At 50.5% G+C, this 8,173-nt stretch overlaps 1 long non-coding RNA gene across 2 annotated transcripts in view; it reads left to right on the top strand.

The window, feature by feature from the left end:
- Positions 1-8,173, top strand: part of LOC144140935 (uncharacterized) — a 14,191-nt gene continuing 6,018 nt past the window's right edge. Inside the window, exon 1 of one of the 2 annotated variants that reach the window (XR_013316394.1) lies at positions 1-86. This is a non-coding gene — a long non-coding RNA (uncharacterized LOC144140935). Of the gene's footprint in view, positions 87-916; positions 1,009-8,173 lie in introns of those variants that run through there. The other variant, XR_013316393.1, reaches the window with a different exon arrangement.

The following is an 8,173-nucleotide window of genomic DNA, read 5'->3' as shown; positions in this document are numbered from 1 at the left end:
CTGGGCCCACCACTCTATGCTTCAGAAAGAGTCCAAAAAGCGGGAAGCTGCTTGGATGGACGTCGCCGCAGCACTCATAGCCACGAGTGGGTCTTGTTTGAATGAATAGATATCTTGAATGATGCGTACCGGTTTTTGCAAGGTAACTTAGACGCTTCGGAGACGAAAAAGGTGCCTTTGTTGCTGCTTGGTGGTGCCATCTACAGTCGTTGAAGTTGATAGGAGTTAGGATATCGTGGGAGGGAGGTGAAGCTGATCGCTGGTCTTCAAAACATGTATAACACAATCCATGTCCTCTTTCGCGTGTACGGCTCTGGCTTTTGAGCAGGCTCGTATGAACGATGTTCCGAAGACCTGTATACATCCTTGTCATTGTGAACGTGCATGCCTAGGAGTACAGAAGGCGAAGACATTTTTTTGACCGTTTTTGTGACCAGCGGATTTCGAGCGTCTGCAACGTCTCAGCAAAGGCGTGGAGAACAGACGCGTCTGGGAGTTCACTATGAAAACGCTGGGTAATAACTGGTGATAGTGAAGGTCCGTGACATTTATTTGCCCCTTCACACAGCTGTTTTCGTTCAAGTGAAATGAACCTATCATCCCAACAGCAAACGAATTTGAGAAGACAGCCGCCGTAACCACGCCATGTGTATCGGCTTCTAGCTTTCTTTGTCTTCTGCTGCTCCTGACGGATTACGGCCGATAAGTACTGGCCACGCGTTAGTAATCATAGAAGTCATGAAAATATTGATCATTTTGGCCTTCTTAAACGGCATTGCATAAAAAAATTCCGCATATCAAATAAGTTCTCAATGTACTATAACGAAAAATACAAAACGAACTTTGAACCATTCCAGCGTGTGCGCGTTTCTCCCGCGGTCACTAGCGTTCGCAGCGCCAATGCATGCCTTTGGACGCGTAGCGGTCGTGTCTGCAACAATAAAGCAAACAAGAGTGCGGCTGTTTGCTGACACGATCCTCGTGAAATCAACGACGCAATTTCGAAAGGTACGGGCTATTTCCGAAAGGGCGTTCTTCCCGTGAAACCAGAGTAGGTGCATGTACTATTCTGTGGCAGGCTTTATCTTTTCCCAGTTCTTTCAGGAAGATTCCCTGAAAACGATAGCTCGGGGCAAACAGACGGGCCTGGCAATTGCGTTCCTGGTAAAGAGGCGCCCCACGGTTCCGCATAGCACAGCGTTCTAGGGATCTTTTTGTAGCTACACTGGCCGAGGTTGAGCAGTTTCGCGTGGGCCGTGAAGGGCCGTTCTGCGCAAGCGCGAGGAGCATTGGAGTGGTTTGGATCGGATCGGATTGGCTTGGATTAAATTGGATTGTGTTGGATTGAAATCCAATCCTATTGGAGTACGGGTGTGCAGAGAATTGGGTCTGCTCATTCGCCGGTCTGCGCATTCCAGAGGAGTGACGTCTTAGCCACGGCAGACGCACTGGCGCCGGCGCGTGCCTAGCTGTGCGCCTCTGTTGCGCAGTAGCCAAGTCTGACGCTGCAGCGGAGCCGCTTGATAGACGTTTCGCGTGGCTCCTGGAGAGCCGTGCTGCGCATGCGCAAGGAGGAGTGACGGGACTCGACTGGACTGGATTGTATTGGATTGTATTGGAAATCGTTTTAGCAGCAGTAAGCATGATAATCAGCTAATCCTAGACAACGAGGAAACCTCAGAATAAGCAGCTGAACTTCAGCTCACGCTACGTATATCTTGGCCTAGCCGAGCTAAGTCACTGTCAATTTTAGGGGCGAAGCTCCTAAAGCCGTGGGTCTGTCCATCCCTTGTGTCTCGTGGTACGTGACCGCCTAGTTCGATGACTCACTCGCAGGTGGCGCTGGTGTGAGTGACGTCATGATGACGTCGCACGTGACTGACACTATAAAAGGCAATCGCTGTTGACGCGCTTCCTCTTTCGCAACGAGTCACCGGATGGAGGAGGTGGTTGTTGACAAGGCTGCGGCGCGGAGGGCACGCAGGGCGGCGGCAGCGCGCGCTCGCCGACAGTATCCCGCCGTGCGCGAAAGAGAGGCCGAAGCATCTCGTCTAGAAAGTCGCGCTTAAACCGCGCGTCAGCAGCTTCGGGCTGAGCTCGCTTGATGCGTTTTACAGCCGCCTCGCGAGCTCTCACTGCATCGGGGTTTGCCTGCCGATACGAGCGCTTGCTTGCAGCCTCACGAACCCTAGAACAACAACAAACGAACAAGAACAAAATAAAAGTTGATTTGTACAATGTACGCACACAGTCTTACGTCTTTCTTAATGATGTAATGGGCGAACTTTCACGGGAGAGTTACGGTTACCGATGATCTCCCCCTCTCGAGCTTCGCCCCACTTATCATCATTCATTCCGTGGATATGGCGTGATTTTTTTTTCGACGTTTTTTTTGCAGACTATTCTTGAATGACGACATCTCGTGCTCGTACCGCATGCTCAAGAGCTGCGAAGGCTCAGACAGCTGAACTATAGTTAAAATTTCAGCTTCCCTCAAAGTGACGGCGTCAGTCAGGACCACGTTTCCTACTTGTTCAGCTGGGGCTTTGTTCTCTAACACGACGGGCGTCGTTTTGAAGCGACGTGGTGTTGGCATGCAAATGCATGTATTCTTGGGTTGGGGCGTTGCTTGTGGAGGGGGAGGGGGGGGGGGGTGGGCTGTCCATTACATGGCGTCCCCGGAGGACCACTTCGGGCCCGGCCAGAAAACGACGCGCAAAGTAAAACATCGCTTTGAGCGTCTCTGAAACGACGGCCGCCCTTTTAGAGAATTGAGCCCCAGCTGCGAGTTTGGAAGGTACACCATGGCACCAAACGCCACAGCCAAAACCACTCGTTGCGTGGCGCGGGTAGTGGCTACGGCGTTGCGCTGCTATACAAAAGGTTGCGCTTTTATTTTAATTTCTCAAGGGCGCGAAAGGAACGCCTGTGTGCACGAGACATCCAAGATCAACGAGTAGCCGATATACAGGTCCGTAGCACGCCACTACGGTGAGCCACGTAGCCTGTGTGGCTGCGGCGCTGGAAACTCGAACTTCAAATGCTTTTCACTTCTGTCGACCCAGCCAGGAAACCGCGTGTCACGCGTGATGCGACATACTTTCGCCGCTTAAGACAATGCTTTTAGTAAAAATACTCAGACCCTCCATATTTTCATCTATGAATGCGAATTTCGCCCCTGGAAAAATAACTTCCCGCTTATGCATTTCTGTACGGTAGCAGGGGCAAGTTTAGAGGAGCTCTGTGTATAACGCGCTTAGGATAAACGGGGTTTTGTGGAGGTATTTAACATGAGGTCCGAAGGCCTTTATATTTTAATACAGGACTGCTTATACTGCTCAGTGAAAAAAAAAAAAAACTGCTCCCAGCAGTGCATTACCCTTGTGAACAAACCGATGTAGTACTGACACCAAATTTTGACGCCTAAAAATGATATAATTGGCTTCAGTAGTTTGTACAGATGCCTCACAGAAATTTTTGCAGCGATCCGAGGCCGGAATCACATCTAAAATCGATTTTGATTGTCCAGGCCGCGAGCTTCCACGAATCGGCAGCACTAGCGAAATCGCTTTCGGCGTGACGAAACATCGGCCTGCATGTCTGGCCGATGCCTGCGTATCTGGCCGAACGGAAAGCGAGAAATTTCGTGTCAGTGCTTTCCGTTTTTATGCTGTAAAGAATACCTATTGGCCCAGTAATTACGAAAATCGAACCGAAAGCCATCAGCCGCCAACACAGAATTAATTATAGCACGTTTATTGCAACCAATTTCAAATTTGGTCGCCGCGCGGGAAAATGGCCGTTCGAAGGCCAGCCTGCAAGCGGGCCAGTTTTACGTCACGGTCTCACCCGTGACGTCAGGGACGTTTTTCTTTCCTCTATGCGTTCGCCGCATCGTCTGCTACGATTGCACATGGTCCGCACTCGCCCGCGCAGTAGACATGTCGTCTGAATCGTCAGACTCGGATGAGTCGCTGCCACCCGACAAACAGAACAACTTTATTTGGCCAGGCGATTAGGCCGGCGATGTCTTCGCCGTCGTCCGTTTTTTAATATCACTGCGGCTCGAACCGGCGCAGACCGTGATAGCAACAGCTTGTCGCCACTCTCCTAATCAATCTGATCGCGAAAAAGAAGTTCCACATGCGAGAAAGTAGATGTTAGTGTGTTGAAAAATTGTGCTAGGGGTTGTTATCAGCGCTGAATTTAAAAGTGGTGTTCAGATATTTGCCGCGATGGTAAGCCTACGCTGACCGGAAGCGGAGGTTCGGCGCTCCGACCCAGCAGTGCCGGCACCGAGGTGCGACGAGCGGCCGAAAGATAACGCCACCTGCGCGCTAGAATCAAAACAGGCCGCGGCAGATGTCTTGGTCACCGATCGCTGAAAGGGAAATTATTGCCAAAATAAAGCTCCATATGCGAAAAAGGGGATGATAGTGTGGTGAAAAGTTGTGTAAGGGATGGTAATTCGCAGTTGTACAGATACCAGTGATCAAATAGTCGCCGCGATACTAAGCCTAAAGTTCACAACACCCAAGGTGACCCGTGCAACCCCGAGCCCGCTGGCTTGGGCAACAGTTCTTGCGGCCGCCGCCGCGCACGAACTCAGTCCACGTTTAGCGCTGCATGTCGTCGCGTGGAAAATAATGCATCTTGGCGTCGTCGTCGATTTGCTCGGACAGGCTTCCACGAGCAGTACTTCGCATACCGCCAGCTTGCCATAGCACAACTCGGGCGAGCTCGGCGACGCGCACCGCCGCGTCGCCGCGGTGCCCGTCGACATCGCGCACCGCGCAGTTTTCGGCACCAGTGCAAGGGAACACGATGCGCCGGCCACGAACTGGAGAGCAAAGACGTCGAACACGCAACGTTTACAAGCATTGCTCACACAGCTACGGTCACGTCTCCTGCCCAAACGAATACCACGGACAACAGCAGCGCAGGATATCGTTTCCGGTTCCGAAAACGACTATATGACGTCACCCTGAACTGGCCAGACACGCAGGCTGATGTTTCGTCACGCCGAAAGCGATTTCGCTAGTGCTGCCGATTTGTGGAAGCTCGCGGCCGGGACAATCAAAATCGATTTTAGATGTGATTCCGGCCTCGGATCACTGCAAAAATTTCTGTGAGGCATCTGTACAAACTACTGAAGCCAATTATATCATTTTTTAGGCGTCAAAATTTGGTGTCAGTACTCCTTTAAGACTTTGATATGAGACCTCTCATATTAAGGCTAAAAACGTGTTCCCAGCAGTGCATATTCGTATACATTGGAGGTGACTTTACAGGAGCTCGGCTTGTTACATTTTGTAAGGGCACAACGGGTACGGAGGTATTCGATGAAAACCCCTAGAGTCTTTGTACTTTGATATCCCACAGCCCCATTGCCCCTGGCATATCGTTCCAGCGATGAAAGTGGGCGTAGTAGTGAAGGTGACCTCAAAGAGAGCTCGGCGATTAGCGGAGCGGCTTGCGCATTTATCCTACAGTTCCAATTTGCTCGTTTTTCGAAATTTCTTTAATGTTTCGCAGTTGAAAAGTGCCAGACTCAGTGACGCACCCTGCGGGACTCGTACTTCAAGCGAAAGAGGCGCCAGCGCAGTCGCTCCAGGGGCCAGTGGGACCTGCTGGAACACAAACTTCCCCTCCCCGGCAACCATCCGCGCCCGCACAGGTCGGAATATGCACTCTCTTAAACGTGAAATGGTCGCGAAGACCTTTTGCAGAGAGCAAAATGATTGGTTAACAAGTGTGGGGAGATTTTCCTCTTGCCTGCTGCTTGAAAGGTCGCCCGAAGTCGGCTTTGCCTGATGTGCTGGTTACACCAGTAATGCCGGCGCGGGGAGAAACAGTCAAAAGGAAATTTCGAATGAAAGTGCTCAAAATCTGTAACGGTAACCGGGAGAAGGAGAAGAAGAAAAAAAGAACGGCTTACGATGATTGTTGGGTTTAAAGGGACAGACAACCAATTTTTGTCGAGTATATGTTCTCTATCCCAAATGAAATGGCATCCCTTAAAGCACCTTAACGAGAAGCGGTTTTGCTGACAACGCCCCAGAACTTTTTAAATCGAGATTTTTAGATCTACGAGCTGTATGTGTCCTCCCAAAAAATCATGCTGGCAACCATGACATACAGTAGCGCAGCAACATACTTTTGTCTGTATGCGAGATTAAAAGCGATATTTAAAAACTTGTCCCCAGCGAAAAAAAGTGTGAATCGCAGGTTTTCTTATTCCTTTAGGTGTTTTTTTTATTCACTAGTCTATTTTGCACGAAGGCGCCATCTGTACGGACAATAGGTAGAATCTGGCATCACGTTGTGGATGTCGGTAGTTCGATTCTCCCCGGGCTACCCCGGGCGTGTCCTGTTTTTTAAATGCAGAGCATTTCAGTAACTCACGATGTCACCCGCGTTGACGTCCGTAGTCGTAGTCCGCACCCCTCCCCCTACACTATATAAAAAAATACTATCCGGCGCCCGGTTTCGATCCCTCGACACTGCGGGCGGAACGCAATGTACATGGTGCTCTACCCACTGCGCCACAAAGCCGACACAGAATGGGAGGCTACGAACGCGCCTTATATCCTTGACTCATTCAAACTATATAAAAAAATACTATCCGGCGCCTGGTTTCGATCCCTCGACCCTGCGGGCGGAACGCAATGTACATGGTGCTCTACCCACTGCGCCACAAAGCCGACACAGAATGGGAGGCTACGAACGCGGCTTATATCCTTGACTCATTCAAACTACGTCAAGAAGCTGCTGATACAACGCATTCACTACCACCAACTCCCCAAACACTAAACGTTAACGCAATACACCCACCCCCTATGCGACGCATTTACTCGAGTCCCCCTCGCGGGGAGATGGGCCCATTTTTTTAAGCTGCCGTTGGCGTACTTGGAAACTGAAATCGAATATTTCGGCACGAGAACCACCCCTTACTCAGGCAGAATCGTCAAAGCTTCTTCACTGGGTCTGTTTACTGAACGCTGCCGTTGATTCTGGGGATGGAAGCTCAGTCAGCCACACTGAGACCAACCCAGCGGCGGCGGGCGGTGTTTCTTAAAAATTGCAAAATAATGTTAAAAAATGCATATACAATTTAAACTTATGGAAATACTTAAACCCAAAGGTTTTCAATAAGTGAATAAACGTTTCCGTAGTCACAGTAGGTGCTAGGTTTGCAGGTCACGTAACAGGCACACATATATTGTAGTGTCAAGTTTCTACACTACGAACCGCTACCTTTACGATTTCATAAAGTTTGCTGCCAAATTAAAATTATTTACGCCAATTTGTTTATAAATTGCTTGGGGTTACCCGGCTATATAAAACGGTGGCTTTCATTTGGTGTAGAGAACAAAAATCGACTCGACAAAAGAACTCGACAAAAATCGGTTGTCTGTCCCTTTAACGCGCCGACGCAACGGAGGCGGTGAGGCGCGCCGTAGTGGAGGGCTCCGGATTTATTTTGACCGCCTGGGGATTTTTAAAGTGCGCCGAAATCTCGTACACACGGCCGTTTTTGCTTTTCGCCTCCATCAGAAAAGCGGCCGCCGCGGCCGGGAATCGAAACCGCGACTTCGTGCTCAGCAGCGCCACGCCTGAGCCACCAAGCCACCGCGGCGGGTAAAAGAACGGCTTACGCTGTCGCCCCCAGATGTCCGCATCACCCGGCAGTCCTCGCTGGCACAAGAGGAATTGACGGCGAGATGTATGGAAACATAGCGCAACTTAAAATAGAGAGAGGGCCCTAACGAAACATTATACCTCTGAGGCTGTCAACTCTGGCGAGTAAAAAGGGGGAACGGGGGGTGGGGTGTGTGCGCTGAGGCGATTGTCCCGACCCTGCCTCCTTATCTGAGCGCTGTCCAGTCTTCTGTGCCACCCATGCCCCCACAACAGACACGCACACTCACAAGCTGGTTATCACTGGACCCGCCTCTGGCTATGGGGGAGTATAGTTGAACCGGTAGCTGCCGTGAGTTTGACGTGCACTGTACAGAGTGTGATGTACTGCATCAGAACGGACAGTTGGGTAGTTGGTAGTTGTTCATCTCGGTGTTCAAAGCACTCACGAACAAAGAAAGGAACGAATGTTTCTTCGTCCCTGTGTTGTGAGCGCTTTGAACACTGACACCTTCCCGCGATTTCACATAGG

Source organism: Haemaphysalis longicornis, unplaced genomic scaffold (genome assembly GCF_048455015.1).
Source record: "Haemaphysalis longicornis isolate Haplotype H1 unplaced genomic scaffold, Haemaphysalis longicornis Haplotype H1 scaffold_563, whole genome shotgun sequence".
Lineage (NCBI taxonomy): Eukaryota > Metazoa > Arthropoda > Arachnida > Ixodida > Ixodidae > Haemaphysalis > Haemaphysalis longicornis.
This window is presented reverse-complemented; position numbering and strand designations above follow the sequence as displayed.